Genomic DNA, 27,650 nt, shown 5'->3' with positions numbered 1-27,650 from the left:
AGAATAAAGAACCAACTTGTTCAACCTTTCTAGGTAACTTAGGTGTTGAAACCCAGGTAACATTCTTGTGAATCTTCTCTGTATTCTCGCTATTTTGTTGATATCGTTTCTTATAATTCGGTGACCAAAACTGTACACAATACTCCAATTTTGGCCTCACCTATGCCTTATACAATTTCAACATTACATCTCAACTCTTACACTCAACGCTCTGATTTATTAAGGCCAGCATACCAAAAACTTTCTTCACCATTCTATCCACATGAGATTCAACCTTCAGGAAACTATGCACCATTATTCCTAGATCTTTCTTTTCAACTGCATTCTTCAATGCCCTATCATTTAACATGTGTCCTATTTTGAATAGTCTTACCAAAATGTAGCACCTCACATTTATCAGCAGTTTTCTCCATCTGCCGTCTTTCAGCCCACTCTTCTAGCTAGCCTAAATCTCTCTGCCAGCTTTGAAAACCTACTTCATTATCCACAACTCCACCTATGTCAGTATAATCTGCAAATTTACTAATCCAATTTACCACCCCATCATCCAGATCTTTAAAGTATATGGACAACATTGGACCCAGTACAGATCCTTGAGGCACACCACTAGTCACCGGCCTCCAATCTGACAAAAAGTTATTCAAAAAATTCAATAAGGTTTGTCAACCTTGACTTTCCACACACATATCCATCTGGACCTTTCGTAATCAGACCCTGTCTATCGAGATAATTAAATATACCATCTCTAAGACTACTTTCCATCAATTTAGACACCCATGACGTCAAATTCACAGGTCGATAACTGCTAGGTTTGCTATTGGAACCCTTCTTAAACAATGGAACAACATTAGCAATACGCCAATCCTCCGGCACCATTCCAGTTTCTTTTGACATTTGAAATATTTCTGTCAGAGCCCCTTCTATGTCTACCCAAACTTCCCTCAATGTCCTTCGGAATAGTCTGTAGGGACCAGGAGACTTATCCACTTTTATATTTCTTAAACGCGCCAGTATTTCTTCTTCTTTGATCATCATAGTTTCCATAACTTCCCTCCCTGTTTCCCTTATCTTAAAAAAATCAATATCCTTCCCCTTAGTGAATTCCGAAGAAAAGAAATTGTTCAAAATCTCCCCCATCTCTTTTGGCTCGACACATAGCTGTCCACTCTGGTTCTCTAAGGGACTAATTCTATCCCTTACTATTCTTCTGTTATTAATATAACTGTAGAAACCCTTGGGATTTATTTCCACCTTACCTGCCAAAGAAACCTCATATCTTCTTTGAGCTTTTCTAACGTCTTTCTTAAAATTCTTTATGCATTCGTTATATTCCTTGAGCACCTCATTTACTCCATGCTGCCTATATATATTGTAGATATCTCTCTTTTTCCGAACAAAGTTTCCAATATCCCTTGAAAACCATGGCTCTCTCAAACTTTTAACCTTTCCTTTCAATCTATTGGAACATAAAGATTCTGTACTCTCAAAATATCACATTTAAATAACTTCATTTCTGTATTACGTTTGTCCCATAAAACAAATTATCCCAATCCACTCCTTCCAAATCTTTTCGCATCTCCTCAAAGTTAGCCTTTCTCCAATCAAAATTCTCAAACTTGGGCCCACACCTATCCTTCTTCATAATTATATTGAAACTAAAGGCATTGTGATCACTGGACCTGAATTGCTCCCCAACACAATCCTCCGTCACCTTACCTATCACATTCCCTCACAGGAGATCCAACACTGCACCTTCTCTAGTTGGTAACTCTCTGTATTGCTGCAAAAAAAAAAAAAAAAAAATATCCTCCAAACATTTGACAAACTCCAAACCATCCACCCCGTTTACAGTATGGGCTTCCCAGTCTATCAGTGAAAAATTAAAATCTCCCACAATCGCATCCCTGCTACAAATATTTGCTGTCTCCTTACAAAGTTACTCCTCGAATTCTCGCTCCCCATTTGGTGGTCTATAATACTCCCCAATAAGTGCTACTGCACATTTTCCATTCCTCAATTCCACCCAAATAGCCTCCGTGGACGAACCCTCTAATTTATCTTGCCAGAGTGCCGCTGTAATATTTTCTCTGACAAGCAATGCAACACCTTCCCCTCTTGTCTCTCCGATTCTATCACACCTGAAGCCATTAAATCCAGGAATATTTAGTTGCCAATCACACCCCCCCCCCCCCGTAACCATGTTTCACTAATATCTACCACATCATTCTTCCAGGTATCAATCCATGCTTTAAGCTTATCCATTTAAGGAATTTAAGGAATTTAATGCATTTAAGGAATTTTCCACCTCTTACTCTCTTTTTATCATTTACGGTGCAAACAAATTTACTATTTTCTTTTTCTTCCTTCTCACCTCCATCTGTTCTTCCACTCTGGTTCCCTTCCCCGCGACACCCACCCCCCCCCCCCACCCCGTATGTAGTTCAAATCCACCGGAGCTTCTCTAGCAAACCAACCTGCACGAATATTTGTCCCCCTCCAGTTCAGATATAAACCGTCCCGCCGAAACAGGTCCCACCTTCCCTGGAGAACTGTATAATTATCTACAAACCTGAAACCCTCCCACCTGAACCGTGTCTTCAGCCACGTGTTGATCTGCGCTATCTTACTATTTCTAAACCCATCTGCACTTGGCACTGGTAGCAATCTTGAGGTTTCTATCCTGGAGATCCTGTCCTTTAACATGGCGGCTAACTCCCTATATTCACCTTTCAAGCCTGCTCGCTCTTCTTACCCACGTCATTGTTCCCTAAAAGGACCACGACATACGGCTGATCACCCTCCCTCTTGAGAATACCAAGAACTCGATCCGAGATATCGCGGACCTTGGCACCAGGGAAGCAACAGACCATCCGGGATTCTCAATCTCTTCCACAGAACCACTAATCTGTCCCCCTAACTATCGAATCCCCTATCACTACTGCTCTCCTGTTTTCCCTCCTTCCCTTCTGAGTTGAGGGTCCCATCTCGGTGCCAGAGACACAACCATTGCAGCTTGTCCCTGTTAGATCGTCCCCATCAACTGTATCCAAAACGAAGTACTTATTATTGGTTGGAACGGCCACAGGAGTGCTCTGCTCATTCTGTCTATTCGGCTTCCCTCTCCTGACAGTCACACAGCTACCTGTCTCCTGAATCTTCGCGGTGACTATCTCCCTGTTACTGCTGTTTATTTCTGCCTCTGCCTCCCGAATGATCCGAAGTTCATCCAGCTCCAGCTCCAGTTCCCAAACTCGGTTTGTCAAGAGCTGCTGTTAGCTGCACCTTTTGCAGGTGTAGACATCAGGGAGAATTGTGCTCGCCATGGCTTCGCACATACTGCAAACGGAGCACTGAACTGCCATAACTGCTGCCTCCATTACCTACTCTTGTGGTAATTAAATTTATTAAAGTAACTTGCCCGGCCTTACCTCACTTGGAGTGAAGCTCTTCCCCCTGCTTCCCGAACTGTCTCCCTCTACTCCGTCGCCCGCTACAACATCGCCCACTCCGTTAATCTTCTCTTTTAAACACTCCCTCTTCAAAAACCCGCAATAGTCTGCGTCACTTGAATAGTCCGAAAGCTGCCAGCATTTCAAAAATGAATGTGCTTGCCTACGCCTGCACCTCAGAATTTACCACCATGAGCTGAGAAAAAAATGTTTTTTTTAATAAATAAACAACACAGGAATAGCAAGATCAACTTACTTTTAATAGATCTAAGCGTTCCAAACACAGAGAGAAATCAATCAGTGAAAAACACCGGAAATAGGTTAAATTAAAAGAAGGACATTGAAAAACAAGATCCCGGAGGAGAAATCTGCAAATGGTCTCACCCAAAGATTCCCAGCACTGAGAAAATGAGTGGACATGGCTCTGCCAGCACCCCGGGTTTTATCAGCTGAAGCTGAGAAAAAAGTTTCAGAATAATAGATTATTTGAAGTTATACGTTATTCTATCAGGAAAGTTAAAGCAATTAATTTAAATAGTAGATCTATTCTCTAAATATATGATCATGAACGTTGGATAGATAAGTGCGGAACATTAATTAAAAAGAAAAGTTCAACAGAGCTAACAGTTTACAACACAGCAGCAAGATGCAATACAACTGATGGAAGAATGTGAAACATATATACGTGAACTTATTGAGTACTTTATCAGTCTTCACTGTAGAAGAAACTACCAGCGTGCCAGAGGTCCGTTAGAGACGGGGAGAAGGAGTGAGGGCCATTGCTATACAAATGAAAAACTGCTTGGCATCATCAAAGACCTTAAGGTGAACAAATCAACTGGGATAGGCGGACTATATCCCAGAGTCCTGAAAGAGGTTGCCGAAGAGACAACGGATGCATTGGTCCTGATCTTTCAAGACTCTTGACTCAAGCATGGTCCATGTGGACTGGAAGATTTCAAAGTTTACTCCACTTATTAAGAAGGGAAAATGGCAAATGGAAGAATATTATAGACCTGATATCTTAGGAAACTTTTGGAATATATTAGTAAGGATGAGGTTTCGAGGTATTTGGTAATCTGATTAGCGATAGCCAGCATGCTTTGCAAGGGCGGATCGCGCCTTATGAGCCTGATTGAATTCTTTGAGGATGTGACAAAACACATTGATGAAGGTAGACCAGTGGATGCAGTGTACAGTGGCATGCAAACGTTTGGACACCCGTGGTCAAAATTTCTGTTACTGTGAATATCTAAGCGAGTAAAAGAAGTCCTGATTTCCAAAAGGCATGAAGATATAGATGACACATTTCTTACATATTTAAGCAATCTTTTACATATTCAAAATAACGAAAAAGGAAAATGCCCCGAAGCAAAAGCGTGGGCACCCTGCATGTTCAGTAAATAGTAACAACCCCTTTTGCAAGTGTCATAGCTTGTAAACGCTATCTGTAGCCAGCTAAGAGTCTTTCAATTCTTGCTTGGGGGATTTTCGCTCATTGTTCCTTGCAAAACGATTCTAGTTCTGTGAGATTCTTGGGCCGTCTTGCATGCACTGCTCTTTTGAGGTCTATCCACAGATAGTCAATGATGTTTTAGTCGGGGGACAGTGAGGGACATGGAAAAACATTCAGCTTGCGCCCCTTGAGGTAGTCCATTGAGGATTATCAGGTGTGTTATGATCATTATCCTGTTGTAGAAGACATCCTCTTTTCATCTTCAGCTCTTTTACAGACGGTGCGATGTTTGCTTCCAGAATTTGCTGTATTTAATTGAATTCATTCTTCCCTCTAACAGCGAAACTGACTGCAACTCAAGCCCAACGGATGATCGATCCACCTCCGTGTTTAACAGTTGTAGAAGTGTTCTTTTCATGAAATTCTGCACCCTTTTTTCTCCAAACATACCTTTGTCCATTGCGGCCAAAAAGTTCCATTTTAACTTCATCAGTCCACATGACTTATTTCCCAAATGCATCAGGTTTGTTTACACGTTGCTTTGTAAACGTATGATGCTGAATTTTGGTGGTGAGACAGAGGAAAGGTTTTCTTCTGATGACTCTTCCATGAAGATCATATTTGTGCAGGTGTCGCTGCACTGTAGGACAGAGCACCACCAGTTCAGGGTCTGCTAAATCTTCCTGAAGGTTTTTTTGCAGTCAGACGGGGATATTGATTTGCCTCTCTAGGAATCCTACGAGCAGTTCTCTCGGAAAGTTTTCTTGGTTTTCCAGACCTCAACTTGAGCTCCACCGTTCCTGTTAGCTGCCATTTCTTAATTACATTACGAACTGAGGAAACGGTTACCTGAAAACGCTTTGTTATCTTCGTATCACCTTCTCCTGCTTTGTGGACATCACTTATTTTAATTATCAGAGTGCTAGGCGACTGCTTAGTGGAGCCCATGGTTGCTGATTGTTGGGACAAGGTTTCAAGAGTCAGGGTATTTATAAAGTTCTGAAATTTGCATTACCTGGCCTTTCCTAACGATGACTGTGAACAAGCCATACCCCTAACAAGCCAATTAAGGTCTGAAACCTTGGTAAAGGTTATATGAGAGCTCAAATCTCTTGGTGTACCCAAACGTTTGCCTGGTGCTCCTTCCTTTTTTTCCAGTCTAAAGTTGTACAAAACAAAAATAATACGCTAATCTTGCTTAAAATGTTGAAAAGAATGTTTCATCTTTAAATTAGTGAGTTTTGGAGATCATTTCATCTTCTATTCACCTACCTATTCAGAGTAACGGTATCTTTTACCAGGGGTTTTCAAACCTTTGCATTCCACTGTAAATGGATGTCTGTAAGGAATTTGATAAGGCTCCCCATGCAGGGGTCATTCAGAAAGTAATGAGACATGAGATCCAGGAAGACCTTCCTTTGTGAATCCAGAAATGCCTTGCACACACAAGAAAAATGTGTTTGCAGATGGTTTGTATTCTGCATGGGGTATGGTGAACAGTGGATCTGCTCTGGAACACCCCATCCCCCGTCCTTTCTGATTTTTATAAATGACCTGGATGAAGAAGAAGAAGGTTAGGTTATTAAGGTTGATGATGACGTAAATGTTGGGGGTTTCGTAGATAGTCCGGAGGTTTGTCAGAGGTTACAGGGGGACATGTGGGATGCAGAACTGGGTACAGATGTGGCAGGTGGACTCAACCCAGATATGTGTGAAATCATTCATTTTGAAAGGTCAAATTTGAAGACAGATTATGCTGTTATAAGTAAGACTCTTGGCAGTGTGGAAGATCAACGAGGTCTGTCTTCCTATGGGACTCAAAACTGCTGTGCAGATTAACAGTCTTTTTAAGAAGGCGTATGGTGAGATGGCCTTCATCATAACTTCCTCATTTTTCTGGGTTTTACTTTCATTTAAACTTATTGTAGTGCACTTACTATCACCATTACATGTGCTCTCGTGGAGCATTGAATCCTGTTTTTTTTTTCTGTATTTTAAATAGACTAGTGCCTATATAAAATTGCTTGTTCAAGACTAATAGAACAAAAACCAGGAGCAGAATTAGTCCATTGGTCCAATTCTGTCATGGCAGATTTGTTATCCTTCTCAATCCCAGTCTTCGGCTATATCCCTGTAAAGTTTGAGACCCTGACTAATCAAGAACTTGTCAACGTCCACTTCAAATATACTGTATTTAATAACTTGGCCTTCACAGTCGCACAGGAAAAGGCCATTTGCCCCACAATGTTGTGCCGAACCACATAAATTAGGAACTGAATAGATAAACAAATCATTTATACCTACACAACGTACTCTTCAACGTCCGTCACATTCACGTCCCTACCTAAATATCTCTTTAAAGTCCCCGGGGATCCGCCTGTACCAGCACCCCGGGTAGCGCATTCCAGGTACCACGAGTCTCTGTGTAAAGTAACTTGTGGTGACATCTCCTTTGCAAATGCACCCTGTTACTTTAAATTTACGCTGTTGTGTATTTGACAATTCATTCCTTGGCCCCTCTCCTCTATCTACGCCTCTAATGCATCTCTGTCCGATCCCTCTCAGCCTCTGCTGATCGAGAGAAAACAAACCAATTTCGAACAACCTTTCATTATAGCACATACGCTCTAATCCACGCAGTATCCTGGTAAATCTCCTCTGTACCCTCTCCAAAGCCTGGACATCCTCTCTGAAATGGACAGACCAAAACTTTGCAATAATCTAGATGCGGCCTAACTAATAGTTTCATATAACCGCAACATAACTTCCTGACATTTGATCTCAGTAGCTCCACTAAGACCAAAAGACCATAAGATATAGGAACAGAATTCAGCTAATTAGCCGGTCGTCTCTGGTCCGCCATTACATCATGATAGACTCTATTTTCCTCTCAGCCCCAATACCTGCCCACTCATTATTACCTTACCAATCAAGAATCTTTAACAACTCCCTTAAATATAAATAAGGACGGCTTCCACAGCTGACTGTGGCAAAGAATTGCACAGATTCGTCACTCTCCGGCTGAAGAAATCCCTCCTTATCTCCTTTCCAAAAGGACGCCACTCTATTCTGAGGTTGTGTCCTCTGGTTTCAGAATCTTCCACTGCAGGAAACATTCTCACCATATCTACTCTATCAAGGAGTTTTACCATTAGATAGTTTTCAATGAAATTGCCCTTCATTCTACTGAATTCCAGTGAATAGAGCACCGGCACCGTCAAACCACCTCATATGACAAAAAAAAAAAATTCAAACGTTTTTGTGAACCTTCTTTGTACCCCCTCAGGTTTCAGCACATTGGTTCAAAGATAAGGGATCTAAAAGTGGGCACAATGCTCCCAGTAGCACCTCACCAGAGGCATAGAAAATCTTAGCATTACTTCCTTACTTTTATATTCTAGTTATTTTCTAGTTTTATATTCTAGTTCTCTTCAACCGAACGTTAACATTCGAAGAAGGAAGTCTGAGATTCGGAGCGGGAGTGCGGAGGAAGCCATTTTTGAATTTTTCGGTTTTATGTCCATCGCCGTTCTACGCAGGCTTCTGACGTCGGGCAGTGAAGCACGGAAGATTTAAGAGGAACAGAGCCTTATACAGCGGGCAGCGGAGTGAGCCGGGAGCAGACTGAAGGCTTAAGGGCTTCGGCTCAACAGGTTTAGGCGGAAACGGGCGAGGCGAAGAGGGTTTGGTATTCATTTTTTGTTGTTATTTGAGGAGATGGGCAGTATGAGTGTGAGGGCAGTTTTTTGTACTCGGTGCGGATGTGGGAGGCCCTGGAGTCTCCAAGCCACCCGGTCGTCCACATCGCGCCAGGTGCGCCGAGATGCAGCTCCTAATGTACCGCGTTAGGGAACTGGAGCTGCAGCTCGATGACCTTCGTCTGGTCAGGCAGAGTGAGGAGTTGTTAGAGCGGAGTTACAGGCAGGAGGTCACACCAGGGCCACGGGAGGCAGACAAGTGGGTCACGATCAGGAGGGGGAAGGGGAAGAGTCAGGTAATAGAGAGTACGCCGGTAGCTGCACCCCTTGACAATAGGTTTGAGTATTGTTGGAGGGGACCGCTTGCCTGGGGGAAGCGACAGTGACCGTACCTCAGGCACAGAGTTCGGCCTTGTAGCTCAGAAGAGTAGGGAAAGGAAGAGGAGGGCAGTTGTAATAGGGGACTCGATAGTAAGGGGGTCAGATAGGCGATTCTGTGGACGCAGTCCAGAGTCCCGGATGGTAATTTGCCTCCCTGGTGCCAGGGTCCGGGATATTTCTGATCGTGTCCAAGATATCCTGAAGTGGGAGGGTGAGGAGCCAGACGTCGTGGTACATATAGGTACCAATGACATAGGTAGGAAATGAGAAGAGGTCCTGAAAGGACAATACAGGGAGTTAGGAAGGGAGTTGAGAAAAAGGACCGCAAAGGTAGTAATCTCGGGATTACTGCCTGAGCCACGCGACAGTGAGAGTAGGAATGCAATAAGGTGGAGGATAAATGCGTAGCAGACGGACTGGAGCAGGGGGCTGGGATTCAAGTTTTTGGATCATTGGGACCTCTTTTAACGCAGGCGTGACCTGTTCAAAAAGGACGGGTTACACTTGAATCCTAGGGGGACCAATATCCTGGCGGGGAGATTTGCGAGGGTTACTCAGGTGACTTTAAACTAGAATGGTTGCGGGGTGGGAATCAAATTAAATAGACTAGGAAAGCGGAGGTTAGTTCACAACAGGGGGATGGGAACCAGTGCAGAGAGACAGAGGAGTGTAAAATGAGGTTGGAAGCAAAAAGTCGTAAAGTGAAAAGTAAAAGTGCCAGGCCGGCAAATTCAGGGCAAAAATCAAAAAGGGCCACTTTTCAACATAATTGTATAAGGGCTAAGAGTGTTGTAAAAGCGAGCCTGAAGGCTTTGTGTGTCGATGCAAGGAGCATTTGTGACAAGGTGGATGAATTAAAAGTGCAGATGGCTATTAATGAATATGATATAGTTGGGGTCACAGAGACATGGCTCCAGGGTGACCAAGGATGGGAGCTCAACATTCAGGGATATTCAATATTCAGGAGGGATAGACATGAAAGAAAAGGAGGTGGGTAGCATTGCTGGTTAGAGAGGAGATAAACGCAGCAGAAAGGAAGGACATTAGCCGGGAGGATGTGGAATCGATATGGGTAGAGCTGCATAACACTAAGGGGCAGAAAACGCTGGTGGAAGTTGTGTACAGGCCACCTAAACAGTAGTAGTGAGGTTGGGGATGGTATTAAACAGGAAATTAGAAATTTGTGCAATAAAGTAACAGCAGTTATAATGGGTGACTTCAATCTACCAATAGGTTGGGTGAACCAAATTGGTAAGGGTGTTGAAGAAGAGGATTTTTTGGAATGTATGCGGGATGGTTTTTTGAACCAACATGTCGAGGAACCAACTAGAGAACAGGCTATTCTAGACTGGGTATTGAGCAATGAGGATTGGTTAATTAGCAATCTGGTCGTGAGGGGCCCCTTGGGTAAGAGTGACCATGGTATGGTGCAACTCTTTATTAAGGTGGAGAGTGACATAGTTAATACAGAAACAAAGGTTCTGAACTTAAAGAAGGGTAACTTTGAAGGTATGAGAAGTGAATTAGCTAAGATAGACTGACAAATGACACTTAATGGGTTGACGGTGGATATGCAATGGCAAGCATTTAAAGATCGCATGGATGAACTACAGCCATTGTTCATCCCAGTCATCCCAGTTTGGCAAAAGAATAAATCAAGGAAGCTACTGCACCCGTGGCTGACAGGGGAAAATAGGGATAGTATCAATTCCAATGAAGAAGCATACAAATTAGCCAGAAAATGTGGCTCACCTGAGGACTGGCAGAAATTCGGAGTCCGCAAGAGGAGGACAAAGGGCTTAATTAGGAAGGGGATAAAAGATTCTGAGAGAAAACTGGCAGGGAACATAAAAACTGACTGTAAAAGCTTTTATAGATATTTGAAAAGAAAAAGGTTAGTTGAGACAAATGTAGGTCCACTACAGACAGAAACAGGTGAATTGATTATGGGGACCAAGAATCTGGCATACCAATTGAATAACTACTTCGGTTCTGTCTTCACTAAGGAGGACATAAATAATCTTTCGGAAATAGTCGGGGAAAGATAAAGACAGATAAATCCCCAGGGCCAGGTGGTCTGCATCCCAGAGTGCTTAAGGAAGTAGCCCAGGAAATAGCGGATGCATTAGTGATAATTTTTCAGAACTCTTTAGATTCTGGACTAGTTCATGAGGATTGGAGGGTGGCTTTTGTAATCCCACGTTTTTATAAAAGGAGGGAGAGAGAAACCGGGGACATTTTTCCTGAAAGATTTTCCGTTGTGGAATCCATGTTGATTACGCACTTTTTATCACGTGCCTCCAAGTTCCCCGAGACCTCATCTTTAATGATCGATCCCACCATCTTTCCCGCCGCTGAGATGAGATTAATTGGCATATAGTTTCATTTTTGCAGCCTCAATTTGCCATTTTCCATATTTCCGAAACCATTCCACAATCGAGTGATTCTTGAAAGATCATTGCTAATGCCCCAGCGATCTCTTCAGCTAACAATTTCAGCAGTCTGCAGTTTAACCCATATGCTCCAGGTGATTTCAATTTCCCAAGATACAACTCTCTAGTTATAGTGACATCACGCACTTCTGAATCCCATACTTCCACCATACTGTAACTGTCTGCCACGTATTCAAATCAATCGTCATTTCGCTCTTCCCCGTTACTACCTCTCCAGCAACCATTTCCATTGGTTTCATAAACACACTTTCCTCTGTATTACACTTTATGTATCTGAAGAAACATTCTGTATTGTCTTTTAATATTATTTACTAGCTTACTTAGGTATTCCATCTTTTCCTTTGTAATTACATTTTTTTTTGCCTTCTGTAGGTTTTTAAAGCTTCCCAAGCTATTGCTATATTATATACCGTTTCTTTGGCATTCTGACGGCTTTGACTTCTCTTGTTAGCCACTCTTATGACATCGTTCCTTTAGAATACTTCTTCCTCCTTGGGATGTATAAGTTCTATACATTCCGAGTTGCTTCGAGAAATTCCAGCTATTGCTGTTCTACTGTCATCCCTGCCAGCTGTGGAGATTGTGGAGGCATTAACAATGATCTTCCAAAAGTCAATAGATTCTGGCATGGTTCCAGAGGACTGTTAGATTGCAAATGTCACTCCACTATTTAAGAAGGGGGCAAGGAAGCAAAAAGGATATTATGGACCTGTTAGCTTGACATTGGTGGTTGGGAAGTTGTTGGAGTCGATTGTCAAGGATGAGATTACGGAGTACGTGGAGTCATATGACAAGACAGGCAGAACTCAGCATGGTTTCCTTAAAGAAAGATCCTGACCGACAAACCTATTTAAATTTTTGAGAAAATTACAAAAAGGCTAGATGAGGGAGATGCAGTGAATGTTGTATATTTGGATTTTCAGAAAACCTTTGACAGGGTGCCACACATGAGGTTGGTTAACAAGATAAGAGCCCATGGAGAACGGGAAAGTTACATATGTGGACAGGGCGTTGGCTGTTTGGTAGGAAACAGAGTGTGGGAATAAAGGGATACCATTCTGGCTGGCTGCAGCTTACCAGTGGTGTTCCACAGGGGTCCGTGTTGGGGCCGTTTCTTTTTACGTTGTACAACAACAATTTGGATTACGGAATGGATGGCTGTGTGGTTAAGTTTGCTGATGATACAAGATAGGTGGAGGGGCTGGTAGTGCTCACGAAACAGAGAGACTTGGATAGATTGGAAGCATGGGCAAAGTGGCAAATGAAGTACAATGTTGGAAAGTGTATAGTTATGCAATTTGATAGAAGAAATAAACTGACAGACTATTCTTTAAATGAGGAGTGAAGTCAAAGTTCTGAGATGCAGTGGGACTTGGGAATCCTCGTGCAGGATACCCTTTCAGGTTAACCTCCGGCTTGACTCAGTGGTGAAGAAGGCAAATGCAATGTTGGCATCCATTTCTAGAGGAATAGAGTATAGGAGCAGGGAGGTTGATGTTGTGGCTCTATAAGGCGCTGATAAGACCTCACTCGGAGTACCGTGGGCAGTTATGGATGCATTCTGTCCATGTGTCTCGTCCTGTTCAGGTGCCTCACCCAGCCCCAGAGTACCTCGCCCAGCCCGGTGCTGGAGTTCTCTCGTCCTGTCCAGCTGTCTCTCGTCCTGTCCAGGCCACGTCCAAGAACCTCGTGCTGTCTAGTCCACGTCCAACAACCTCGTCCTGTCCAGGCCACGTCCAAAAACTTGGTCCTGTCCAGGCCACGTACAAGAACCTCGTCTTATCCAAGTGAAGTTTTTGTGTTCACAGCTTGTCCACGTGGCTCGTTCTGTTCTGTAGCCACGTTCTGTCATTGCCAAGATCCTTGTCCCGAGTTCTAGTCTAGAACCGTGTTCCGGTTGCCAGTCAAGACCCAGGTTTCGAGTCCCAACCAATGCCTAGGTTCTGGGTCCTTGCCCAGGTTCTGGTTCCGTAGTTCCGTGTCACTAGTCCAGGCGCCTTGTTCCTAGTTCCTTGTCCGGGTTCCGTGTTTCTCGTCCCTGGCCTAGTCCAGGCCCTGCATACTAGTCTCGCCCAGGACATATGTCAACGTCCAGCGTCGTTTCGTCCTCACTTCCCTTGATTTCTTGACACAACTAGTCCTGTCCTTGTACTTCAGTGTCTATGCCTTGCATTTGGGTCCGCTCCAAGCGCCCCCGTTATAACATAGCAGGCAAGGCTTCAGGCAAAGATTTCAGGCAAGGCTTCATTCGAGGCAGCATGCGAGGCTTCAGGCGAAGGTAGCAGGCGAGGGCCACAGAAGGAAGGGGATGGGAATGAAAAAGTCCAGCAACTCAGGTTGAAACCATGAGCTGTTTATGTAGTCAACCCAAAATGGGAACCATGTTTCTCAATTAAGGTAGACAACAGGACAAGGGGAAACTGGAAAACCTGGAAGAAGGACCGATGGACCGGACCATGAACGAGAATGCGGACTTCACGGACCGGACCTTCACAGTACACCACCCCCACCCCCATTCTATGGCAGCCTTCTGGCGACTGAGCAGACTCTCCAGGAGTAAGGACGACACGGACGGGCGGGAGGGTATTTAACAGAAGGAAAAACCAGGTGGCAAGAGTACAATCTCATTGCCTCTGTTGCTGCGTCCATATTTCGCGGGACTGTTCTGTCAGAAAGAGGCGCTGGGAGCGGACCCCAATGCAAGACAGAGACACTAAGGAGCATACTAGGAACAGGACTAGGTGAGTCAAGCAAGCAAAGGAAGTGGAGACAAAACGACGCTGGACAAGACACAGGCCTTGGTCAAGGCTAGGATGCACTACCTTGGCTAGGGCTAGACTAGGGAAGCGGTACATGGACGCGGAACTAGGAATTAGGAACCTGGACAAGAACTCCGAAGCAGAAACTAGACAGGGACCCTGAAACTCCGTGTTGAATTGGGGTCGGACCCCGGATCTACCCGTGGACAACAAGTGTCTACAGGACGAGGAGTGGCAACAGGACTGGACAAGGGAACCCCAGCACCGGGCTGGGCGAGGTACTCCTGGCCGAGAGAGGCACATGGACAGGACAAGAACACGAAGCCTTGACTTGGTCGAGGGAGAAAGGAACGCAGAGCCTTAGTCGAGAGAGAGCATTGGTGGCAAGAGAACAGGAACATGCAACACAGAGGGATCCCTCTTTGGGAACAGGACTTGGGGCCGGGGTTCTACACAGAGTCAGGACACCACCTAGGGAACAGGTCGTAGGGCCGGGTCTCATACACAGAACACTGATAGACAGAACCTCAGTCAAGGTAGCACGGCCGGACTACCCATCCGAGACGACGGCACAAGGAGACGGGTCACAACACAAGGTAGCCGCAAACGGCCGGACCTACCTAGAGAATGCATGGACACAGAAACAGTTCCCAACTCAAAGTAGCGGCAAAGGGCCGGATCTACCTAGCGAAGGCATGGGCGCTGAGAAGGTTCGCAACACAAGGTAGCGGCAAATGGCCGGACCTACCTGGCGAAGGCATGGACACCGAAGCAATTCCTAACACAAGGTAGCGGCAAACTGCCTGACCCACCTAGCGAAGGCAAGGACACAGAGACGGTTCGCAGCAGAAGGTAGTGGCAAACTGCCGGGCCTATTTAGCAAAGGCGTGGACACAGAAACAGTGAAACACAAGGTAGCGTCAAACGGCCGGACCTACCTAGCGGAGGCGTGAAGACAAGCGAGGTAGCAGGCAATGCTTCAGGCGTAGGTAGCAAGCGAGGCTTCAGGCGAAGGTAGCAGGTGAGGCTTCTGACGAAAGTAGCAGGCGAGGACTAAAGATGGAAGAGGAAGGGAAGGGAACAGTCCAGCAAATCAAGCTGAACCTAGGAGCTGTTTATGCAGCCAGCCCTAAGTGGGAATCATGTGCCTCAATTAAGGCACACAACAGGACAAGGGAAATTTGGAAAACATGGAAAAAGGAATGATGGACCGGACAGTGAAACAGAATGCGGATTTACGCACCGGACCATGACACCTTGTCTATGCAATCATCCGCACTGGGGATAGGATAAGCATCTGATTTTGTTTCAGCATTTACCTTCCAATAATCAGTGAAAACCCTAATACCACCATCTGGTTTACGCACAGTAGCACAAGGTGAGCTCCAATCTGATGTTGAAGGCCTCATAATATCATTTCCTTGCATATACACCATTTCATGTTCAGGAAGTTTACATTTTTCTGTATTCATGCAATAAGTATGTTGTTTAATCGGTTTAGAATCCCCGACACCGACATCATGTGAGCCTATTGCCGTTCGCTTCGGAACATCGGGAAGTAAATCCTTAAATTTCATAGTTTTTAACTCTTTCATCTCCAGTCGCTGCTACGGCTGTGCGTGGGCCAATTTCTCATCAATCAAATTCAAAATACTCGAGTTCATTAATCTAGCTGAAACAATGTTTGGTTTATGATAACCCTCCGATGGGTCAATTAATTAGTTCCCTAGTTCCCAGACTCAGTGGTCTTGACAACACCGGTCACAGCTGCTACTTATTTTTTCATGATATTGTTTCGACATGTTTCTATGACACAGCTGACTTGGTTTACGTCGCTCCGGTGTTTTGACAAATCATCTATTTCAGACACTAGTGCATAAGGTCCGTGGTATTTCGCCTGAAGTCGGTTCGTCTGGACTGGCAATAACAAAATTGGGTTTATGTCCCGCCTGGAATCACGAGCCAGTTTATCATAGCAGCATTTCACTTTGTATTTACACAAAGTTTTCCTTTGCTAAACTACGGGCTATATGTAATATCTCTATGAATTTCAAAACACAGTCTAATGAATTGGTATGCATGTCCTCATTAATCCTCTGTTCCTTTAACAGGATGAATGTGTCATTGTCCTTTCTGGCAATTCCAAATCATGCTATTATCTCATTGATTGTGCCTTAATTCCTGTCGGCTGATTCCCAATTATTGATCGTTCCATTAATTACAGCACACCTGGTTCCCACTAGCAAACATAGGATACGAACTCTGGCATCACAGCCATGCTTCGCCGGTTCGTTGGTCAATTCTAGTGTGTGTAAACCTCGTTTACAGATTACTCAGGACTGTCAGTTCTAAGTTCCGCACCGTTCCCTGGAAAGCCGACGGAAAAGTTGTCTCCATGTACAGACTCTCCTTGATACCTGTTCCACGTTCGCGACCGTGCCAGCGCCTCACGACCCTGTCCTCCGTGCCTGTGTCCTGCACTTGGGTTAGTTTCTAGCCGTGTCCTTGCAACTGAACGAACTGGACAAGTATGAACCCAGCGGACACGAACACCGTGCCACGGACCCTCGTCAGCCAGGGCTCCCTACTGGGCGTACACAATGAACTGCCTAGAGAAGTCATGGAAGATCTTCGTACCCTGTCCGAGGATGGAAAGAAGATCAGTGAGCAGGTTGACCGGGTATCTGCTCCCCTTACTCCTCCCTTCCAAGAACCCTTGGGTCGGCCACACAATTACCTCGAGAGCCGTACGTCCCCGACCCGGATCACTACTCTGGGGACCTAGGAAAGTGCCGGGCTTTCTTACTACAATGTTCTCTGGTTTTAAGGAACAGCCACTTACGTACACCTCCGATAGGTAAAATAAATACGTACATTATGGGGCTGTTGCGAGGGGATGCTTTAGCATGGGCCACCGCCATCTTGGACAACCACCCAGAGATCAGCTCCTCCTTCTCCACTTCCCTGTCCGAAATGACAAAGGTTTTTAAACAGCCTATTCGCAGTAAGGATGGCACAAGGCGGTTACTCACTCTCTGTCAGGGTTCGCGAAGTGTAGCTAAATACTCGATAGAGTCCGTACGTTAGTGGCCGCCTCTGAGTGGAATTACGAGGCACTACAATAAGTGTTTCGACAGGGTCTCTGTGACAAAATAAAAGATGAATTAGCGGCGTGGGTAGACGCGAACCGCTTGGACTCCTTGGTCTCTCTCGTCATCAGGCTAGATAATGGAATTCGGGAGAGTCTGACATAGAAAACCTGTCGCCCCACTATTCGGCTCACTCCACGGTCCGTTTTACCATCTTCAACCAGCGTTAACCTCTCTCCCCCTTCCGTTTCTCGCAGAGGTCCCTCTCTTACTGTTCTGCTGAGTCAAACGATGCTCCCTCCAGTTCCCCAAACTAGGATGCAGATCCCGGCTACAGTGAACTACCAACAACAGTCCCCGTCCCTACCCGCCTTGGTACATTCCAGTGCCGAGGGAAATATGATGAATGAGGAAATAGCCTCCGGGGCCGAAATTCCTCGGGAACCGTTAAGTACCCCTCTGCAGGCCCGGGCGCTGGACGGAAAACTTCTAGCTCGGGGCACCCACTGTATGCCACCCTTGACTCTTATTCTGTCTGGAAACCATAGAGAGAAGGCACAATTTCATCTGATCCATGATCCTCAAGCCCATATAGTAGTAGGATACCCCTGGTTGAAGCACCACAAACTCCACATCGACTGGTCTACTGGTCGGGAGCCAGCTGGAGCCCGTCTTGTCACGCCACCTGCCGGCAATCGGCTCTATCCCCTAGAGAGGCTACCGCGACCTCGCCTGTTTGGAAACCCTCGACTTGTCCAGAGTTCCCGTAGGATACCACGACCTGGGCAAGTAGTCAGCAAACAACGGGCCCTTTGCCTGCCTCCACACCGCACGTATGATTGCGCATTGAACTTCTGCCCGGATAATCGTTACCCACCAGTCGCCTATTTAACTTATCCCGAACTGAGACAGAGGCAATGGAGAAATATATTAGTGTATCCCTCGTGGTGGGCATTATTCGACCCTCATCCTCCCCCGTGGGCGCCGGTTTCTTCACTGTAGTAGAGAAAAAGGTTGGTTCGCGTCGCCGTGTATCGATTACCGAGGCCTCAATAACATAACCGTTAAAAACAAGTACCCACTGCCCCTCATTAACTTGGAATTTAAACTACTTCACGGAGCCACCATCTTCTCGAAGTTGGACCTTCGTAATGCCTACCATCTAGTCAGGATAAGGGGGGGGGGGAGTGGAGACGAGTGGAAGACGGCATTTAGTACACCATTGAGCCACTTCGAATACTTTGTAATGCCATTTGACCTCACCAATGTCCCCGCCGTTTTTCAAGCTCTGATCAATGATATGCTAAGGGACTTTATTAACCGCTTTGTTTTCGTCTAATTAGCTGACATCCTGATCTTCTCCAGCGGCCTCCGGAAACACATTCATCATGTCCGTCACGTCCTGCAGAGACTGTAGGGGAACGAGTTATTTGTAAAGGCGTAGAAGTGTTAGTTCCTTGTCCCTTCGGTCAGCTTCCTGGGCTAAATCATCGAGATCCCGAGAAGATCCTGGTGGTGGAAGAATCTCACAGACACCCGACGCGCAAGCAACTGCAGCAGCTTTTCGGGTTTGCAAACTTTTATCGCCGAATTTTCAGGGATTACAGTCGGTTGACGGCACCCCTTACCCGACTTACCTCGTCTACAACACCTTTCTGTTGGGATCCGAGGCTGATTCAGCATTCACTGAACTGAAGAGCTGTTTCCCGACCGGTCCCATCCTGGTCCAACCGGATCCCTCCCGTCAGTTCAGTGTAGAGGTTGACGCCTTTGACTCGGGGGTAGGAGCATTTCTGTCCCAACAATCAAATGCGGACGAGAAGCTTCATCCTGGTGCCTTCTTTCCTCGCCGGCTGTCACCTGCCGAACGGAATTACTTCATGGGGAATCGGGAGCTAAACGCGGTCAAGCTGGCTTTGGAGGTATGGAGGCACGGACTGGAGGGGGCGGAACACCCGTTTATCGTTTGGACCGATCATAAGAAGTTGAGATATATTCAGACCGCCAAACTTTTGAACTCCCTCCAGGCCCGTTGGGCATGATTTTTTTGGTCGATTCAAGTTTTCTATCACTTAGCGTCCGGGTTCCAAGAAAACAAATCCCAGGATGACAATTCCAGCCCAGAGACCATCTTCCCACTGTCCTGTGTGGTGGCAACTCACACTTGGGAGATTGAGTCCATAGTAAAAGAGTACCGACGGGATGACACTGACTCCGGCAATGGACCTGTCGATCGCCTTATTGTGCCTAATTCCGTCAGGTCTCACGTGCTCTAGTGGGGGCACACATCTAGATATACCTGCCACCCCGGGAGTGATCGGACACTGTCTCTCCTGAAAAGACACTTTTTGTGGCCTTCCATGGATGCGGATATCCGTTACTATATCTCTGCATGGTCAGTCTTTCCCGCGAAAAAGCATCCCACCGGCCACCTGCTGGATTACTTCGTCCCCAACTGTCCCTGGTAGTCCTTGGTCGCACCTCGCTCTAGATTTCGTCACCGGTATACCCCATTCACACGGAAATCGTACTCACCGTGGTAGAACTTTTCTCCAAGACGGTGCACTTTGTAGCCCTCCCTAAATTCCCTTTTGTTCAGGAGACGGCAGACCTTGTCGTCCGCCACCTCTTCCGCCTCCACGGAATTCCTGCGACATCATCTCCCATCGGGGTCCCCAATTCGTCTCACGGGTATTAAATTCCTCTGTCAAGCCCTGGGTGCCTCTGTTAGTCTGCCATCCGGCTTCCATCCACAGACAAACGGGTAAACGGAACGGGTCAACCAGGATTTGGAGGTGGCGCTACGTAACAACCAGCAACCCGTCCACCTGGAGTGACCACTTTGCGTGGGTAGAGTACACCCAAAATTCTCTGGTTAGTACTGCCACCGGAAGGTCTCCTTCCAAATGCTCCATTGGGTACGAACCGCCGCTATTCCTCGTTCAAGAAGAGGAGATTGCAGTGTCGTCTTTTCAGGCCCACATTGAACGGTGCTGCAATCTTTGGGAGGACACACGCACGGTCCTGCCCCGATCAGCTGATCGCAATAGGAGGATTGCCGATCGACATTCGACTCCGGCGCCTGGGTATAGACCTGGGCAGAAGATGTGGCTCTCGTCCAGGGACATTCCTTTCGAAAACGAGCCTAAGAAACTCGCCTGGGACATTTTGAAGTCAGAATATCATCAACCGCACAACAGTCCGACTTAAGCGACCTAAGTGTATGCACATACGCCCTATTTTTCACGTTTCCTAATTAAAACCAGTTTCCGTTCTCTCTTGTGACTTCTGACCGACCACCAGACGAAATACACCGGCCGGCGGCTACTGGATGTGCGCTTCTGGCAGGGGACTCCAGTACCTGACCGACTGCGAAAAATACGACCCAGACGAGCGTTCCTGGTTTACCCACTACTTCATCCTGGATCCTTCCCCCATCCAGGACTTCCATCAGTACCATGCGAACAAGCCTGGTGGCTCGTCTGTAGGCACCCGTTGCGGGGGGGCGGTGCTATCATGGTCCCGTCTGGCAATTCCGAATCTTGCTATTATATCATTCATTGTGCCTTAATTCCTTTCAGCTGATTCCCAATTATTGCTAGTTCCATCAATTACAGCACACCTGGCTCCCATTAGCGAACACAGGCTAAGAACTCCGGCGTCACAAGCATGCATCGTCCGTTCGTTGGTCAATTCTAGTGTGTGTAAACCTCGTGTACTGATTCCTTAGGACTGTCAGTTCTAAGTTCCGCACCATTCCCTGGAAAATCTACGTAAACCTTGTCTCCGTGTAAAGACTGCCCTGGATACCTGTTCCATGTTTGCGACCGTGCTTGCGCCTCGTGACCCAGTCTCCGTGCCTGTGTCCTGCACTTGAGTTCGTCCTCAGCCACGTCCTCGAACCCTATGAACAAATACAAGTTCAAATGGACTAAAGCAAGTGATTCCTGTATTGACTCCATTAACAAATAAAAACAAATGAACTCCCTCATCCCAATCCTTTTCATTTTCAACATAGTAGGTCTAAATGATTGTTTTGAGGGTTGAATGGAATCTTTTTAAAGTGCCTAGTGATTCTGGATGGTACGCAGATGACGTAATCTGTCTGGCTCCCAATTCATGAACTATCTGCTGGAATAATCCAGATGTAAAATTACTTCCTTCAGACCACTGTGGATTTATGGCCATTTCAACATGCTGAGCACAGGCATCTGGAACTGCCTCCTTTCCCTTCTTCTTCAGAAGAAGAAAACAGTTAGCCATAATATGACCAGCTTTCCTACAATCGTAACAAGTAAGACCAGAATATTTCTCCTTCACTTGCTTCCCTTCATCCTTACCTTCGTCACTAGACCGAGATTTAATTTCTGCTTTACCCTGACAGACCAAGCTACTCTTTTGGAAGGACTTACTCGGGGTAAACGTGGCAGCATCCTTTTTCATCTAACTATGCCTTTATATCATTAGGGGCGCACCTTTTAAATTATCCATTTAAAACCTACTCTTTCAAGTTGTTAAAAGTACCACCCCCATTTTTGGATGTACACCATCGCTGAAAGAATGCACACTTTTCATAACCAAATTCGACATAAGTCTGGTTCACAGATTTCTTCAAGTTTCTAAACCTTTGCCCATTGGCTTCTGGAACCAATTGATTGGCTTTAAGCAAAGCCTGCTTCACGGCCTCATAATTAGCTGCATCTTCAATTGATAGGGCGGAACTAGTCTGTTGAGCTCTTCTTTTAGTCATATTCATAGTCATAGTCATACTTGATTGATCCCGGCGGAAATTGGTTTTCGTAACAGTTGCACCATAAATACTAAATAGTAATAGAACAATGAATAGTTAAATCGTAATATGTAAATTATGCCAGTAAATTATGAAATATCTCCACGAGCAGCCTATCGGCTCAGGGTGTCTGGGCCTCCAAGGGAGGAGTTGTAAAATTTGATGGCCACAGGCAGGAATGACTTCCTATGACGCTCCGTGCTGCATCTCGGTGGAATGAGTCTCTGGCTGAATGTAGTCCTGTGCCCACCCAGTCTATTATGTAGTGGATGGGAGACATTGATCAAGATGGCATGCAACTTAGACAGCATCCACTTTTCAGACACCACCGTGGGAGAGTCCAGTTCCATCCCTACAACATCACTGGCCTTTCGAATGAGTTTGTTGATTCTGTTGGTGTCTGCTACCCTCAGCCTGCTGCCCCAGCACACAACAGCAAACATGATAGCACTGGCCACCACAGACTCGTAGAATATCCTCAGCATCGTCCGACAGATATGAAAGGATCTTAGACTCCTCAGGATACAGAGACGGCTCTGACCCTTCTTGTATACAGTCTCAGTGTTCTTTGACCAGTCCAGTTTATTGTCAATTCGTATCCCCGGGTATTTGCAAACCTCCAGCATGACACCATGTACAAATGACACTTTGTAAAGGAGGAAGCCAACCCCTTTTTGGCCAATGTAAACTCTAAGTAACTTTCTCAAAATGCTGTAAGTATTTATCCACCACAGCCTCATCCAATGGAGGGACCAATTTAACCTCTTGACCTACAGCAAACGGTACAACCTATTCCCTAGAACCAGAAGTTTGCCTCTCGAGACATAACCCCTCTATTTCAAATTGCCTCTGTTCTTCTGCTTCTTCCCTCTGTTTGTCTGCTTCTCTGGCTTCAAATCGCCTCTGTCTTTTTTCTTCTTCCCTCTGTTTTTCTTTTTTCCTCAGACTCTTATTTAAGTCTATCAAACTTATTTTGTTCCAGTCGTAACTTGATCTCCTCTCTACTGACAGGGAACCTCTTCAACACCTCCTCATCAAACTCCTTCGTAGATATATAGTGCTGAACTATATTCCTCGGAATCTCTGGCTTTCTCTTAGCACGCTTTATCTCAGTAACGTTCCGCTCACTAGCAATGGCCAACAATCCATCCTTTTTGACTTTCCCCAATGGCTCAGGGGTTGTCAATGCTAGAAAGCCCCGAACATCCATTGCTGCTGGTTACCACACAGAAGTAAATCAAAAGAGAAATAGCCAATGAGATCGAAATTAATCAATCAATCGATAAGCTTCAATCTTGCTCATACCACGGACGAGTCCCCAATTTTGTTACAAACTGTAACGGTATAGAAACAAATCAGCAGCAAAATATTTCACACTGAGTCCGGTTTGTATATTAAAACCACTATACTTATTAATATCTACTTATAGTATAGTAATTTAACGAGATGAACAAAAGCTAACGATGTTATGTGTATGTGTGTAAATATCATGCTTAGGAATAGTTACTAAAGTCTTATGGCTTTAATATAAGTCAAATTTGTATGGATCTGTAATCCACAGAATAAATGACGATTGGACAGAGATTTTGTAATTCAGCGTGGAATAAAGATAGAGAGCGTGTCACGTCGCAATCCACAGGTACCACGCATGTAAAACAAAGTAATAGTCGCCCAGGATCTTGTCCGTCGAGTCGTTCAAAATCCACATACGAAATATCACCAAAAGCAGCCGGTCACAGGAATATCGACTTTAATTGGTTACCACTCAACATACCGAAGCAAGTGTAACACACAAGTGGTCCCAAAGGATACCCCAAAATCCACTCCTATGGATTATGCGAAGTGACAGTCACACATTCGGTATGCCCGGTATCGTGAATTAACCCAATCTTTTGGGTAACGGGAAAGCTTTAGACATCACGCATTCTGGAACAGACTTGCCCCGGAAGTTCGTAGTTGCAAGTCTAGCGAAGACTGCGAGAGTAACTGTACTCTCTGTCTCTCTGTCTCTCTCTCGCTCGCTCTCTCTCTCTCTCTCTCTCTCTCTCTCTCTCTCTCTCTCTCTCTCTGCTTAAGTCTACAGTCAGCAATGTCAGCCAGTGACTGACGTCACAGTTCCGCCTCACTCAGGCGCTCTTAAGGAAACAGCCCAACTAAACGACAGCAGGTTCGTTACACATTACTGTTAGATTACTGTTCCAACTCATAACAAAATCAGTAAGTAACTTCAATCCACGCACGCGCTGGCGCCATACATCCCAGAACAGAGTTCGATTGAGAGAAGTCGCACCGACTTTATGGATAAAAATACAACAGCATGTGCTGCATACTTTTTTCTGTGATACTTCCTGAGAAGCAAGGAGATAGACAGATAACCGACTACTGTTGAGAACCGCTGCTTTGAAAGTTAAGATGACTGAGCAAGGTAACTACTCAGGAACATGTGTGTGTAGAGCTACGCATACATTAGGACGTACAAAATGGCAAAGTCTATCAGGAAGGGATCCAGGAAAGTCAGCAACCACAACACAGAGTGTACGAAGAGCGATTACCTCTCAACCATCAGTCTCGTTACGGGGGCATAATTTCACTCAACTTCAATAACCCCAACATTGATCAGACTATCAATGAGTTGAACTGATGTGCTCGATATTTACTGTGCATTTATTATTATATATATATTTTTTTTCTCAGACCAAATAGGTTAAACCTGAGGTATAGGTATAGCAAGGCACACAGATTTCTCGTTTGCTAGGAACGTAGAACATAGAACATAGAACCCCAACGGCATAATAAGGCCTCTCGGCCCACGCAACTGTGCGAAACATGCCTTTACGCTAGAAATTACCTACCGTTACCCATAATTCTCTATTTTTCTAAGTCTATATACCTATCCAAGAGACTCTTAACATACCCTATTGTATTTGCCTCCCCCACCGTTGCCGGCAGCCCATTCCACCACACCACACTCTACGAAAATAAATTACGCCTCACATCTCATCTGCACCGACTTTCAAGCCTTGGGGTTGTCCTTAATCCTGTCCGTCAAGGTCTTCTTATCGGCACTTCTCTCTCTCATAATTTCATTCTTAAACTCGTTCCTGTTGGCCTTATAATCTTCAAGATGTCAGTTATTACCTCGTTTTTGATCTTTTTTACAAGGTTTTCTTTTCTTCTTGACTGAATTTACAACAGCCTTTGTACACCACATTCCTGTACCCTTCCATCATTTCCCTCTCTCATTGGAATGTATCCATGCAGAACTCCACGCAAATATCCTCTGAAGATCTACTACATTTTTGTCGCATATTTCCCTGAGAATTTCTGTTCCCACTTTATGATTTGGCGTTCCCACCTGATAGCCTTACATTTCCCTTTACTGCAATTAAATACCTTTCTAACTTGTCTGTTCCTATCCCTCTCGAATGATATGGTAAAGGAAATAGAATTGCCTGCACTATCTCCAAAATGCTCTCCCACTGAGATATCTGACACCTGTCCAGGTTCATTTCCCAATACCAGATCAAGTTTAACCGCTCTTCTGAAAGCTTATCTGCATATTGTATGATGAAATCCTATTGAACACACTTAAAACACTCCACACCACATAACCCTGTTGCTCTGGGGAGATGCCAAAAAACATTTAGGAAATTCAAATCTCCCACCACGACGGCCTTCTTGTCATTGCACCATTCCTGAATCTGTCTCCCTACCTGCATCTCTATGCCTCTGTTCCTACTGCTGTCTATAAAAACAAAAGTAGAGTTATTGACCTCTTCCTGTTCCTAACGTTCACCCACAGAGACGCCGTGGACAACCCCTCAGTGACTTATTCCATTTCTGTAGCCGGCACCCTATCTCTGATCAGCAGTGCCACACCCCCGCCTCTTTTGCCTCCCTCCCTGCCCTATGTCAAGCATCTATATGCGGGAAGGAAGTAGACTTTCGGAATATTCTAGTAGCTTTTATATTTGCAGTTTTCTGGATATTTACATAAATATTACAGTGCTGGCCAAATTGCTTACTATTTCGTACTGCCTTTGGGATTATAGCCTGACACGAGATTTCCTCGGACCCTGAGAGAGATTAGTGTACAAGTTTCAGTGACCCTGGCAGAAATATTTCAAATGTCGTTAGCCGCGGATATCTTGCCAGAGGATTGGAGGGTAGTTCATGTTGCTCCGTTGTTTAAAAACTCACCAAAAGTGAACCAGGTAATTACAGGCCGGTGAGCCTGACATCAGTAGTAGGTAAATTAATGGAAGGTGTTCTGAGAAATCGTATATACAAGTAGTTGGACAGCCAATGGCTGATTATCCATTCGGATGTTTTGCATAGTCTTTCATTGGTTAACCATAATACCATCAGGAATGGTTAGCTTTGAAATGGATAAAAGGGAGGGCATCGCCATCAGTTGGAATTCAGCTGAGGAAAGAAGTTTTCATTTAAACGTGAACGATTAGGAAGTTTCCTGTTGTAAGTTTTTCTGCCTAAAATGGAAACAATGTTTGCTATTGGTGTATCGATTCTGGTGATCTGTAGAAATGCTTCCTGCTCTCATTTCTGCCTATTTAAGAGTATTCTTCAAACGACCTAACAGAGACATTCTCTGTTGAATCAAGCAGCAAACTGAACCGTCCTTCTTCCAAAGACCTATTGGTGAAGTTCTTCTTCATCTATGTGCAAGGAAGTTAAATGAAGATTCTGTGGATACTCGTATTAATCCTGCGCATGCCAAGGTGTAAGTAACTTTATTTTCTACTTTCCTCCAATTGTTCACAATTCACTATGTTAACCCTATGTTAACTCTATGCAGACCCTATCTGAACCGTTTCAAAAGTTTGACTACTGCTGAATTGTTTCTACTCTTCCCGACAGAAAAGTTGTCACTATACTGGTTAGGATGCAAAAATATTCAGCAGTGTGGAGCATAACGATAAAGAACATTGCCTCAGTTAAATTTTCTTTTGAAGTGGATTGTAACAACAGAGATACGATGGTTCAATTTGTTACCATTTTACTTTCTTTGCAGAAATCAGTCACATACTCATCAGTATTGTTCAGTGACTTTAAAATCTTATTTTTCTCTCTCACTATCGATTTAATGCGCATGATTCGGTCGTTGTTCGTTGTTCAAAAAAAAAATATGTAGCAGGAGTCTATGTACATAAAAGTCATTTCGCTGTTCTTGTTCTGTGCATTGATCCGGGATTTTTCTCCATGTACCTTTCTGCTGACGAGGATTAACACTTATATTTGGCGGAACAACTAGAAAGAACAGTCCATTTGCTAACATTGGTCGAAATCAACAGCTAATGCTCTCTTTGATTCCTCACAGAGTATTTTTTTTTATATATATGTTGATGCTCCATTGTGGAAGTTAGTTTACAATTATCTTCCGCCGTGAATTATATAAATCTGCATTCAGTCTCTTAAAAAGAATGTTAATCAAAGCAATGAATCACTTCATTGCAATTCACGAATTTAACAGTTTGCCCTTCCAACCACATTGTATAAGGATTTAGCAGAGAATGCTGGAATTACAATTCCGAGGAATTATTCTCTAATAACGAGAT

Source organism: Mobula birostris, chromosome 4 (genome assembly GCF_030028105.1).
Source record: "Mobula birostris isolate sMobBir1 chromosome 4, sMobBir1.hap1, whole genome shotgun sequence".
Taxonomy (NCBI): domain Eukaryota; kingdom Metazoa; phylum Chordata; class Chondrichthyes; order Myliobatiformes; family Myliobatidae; genus Mobula; species Mobula birostris.
This window is presented reverse-complemented; position numbering follows the sequence as displayed.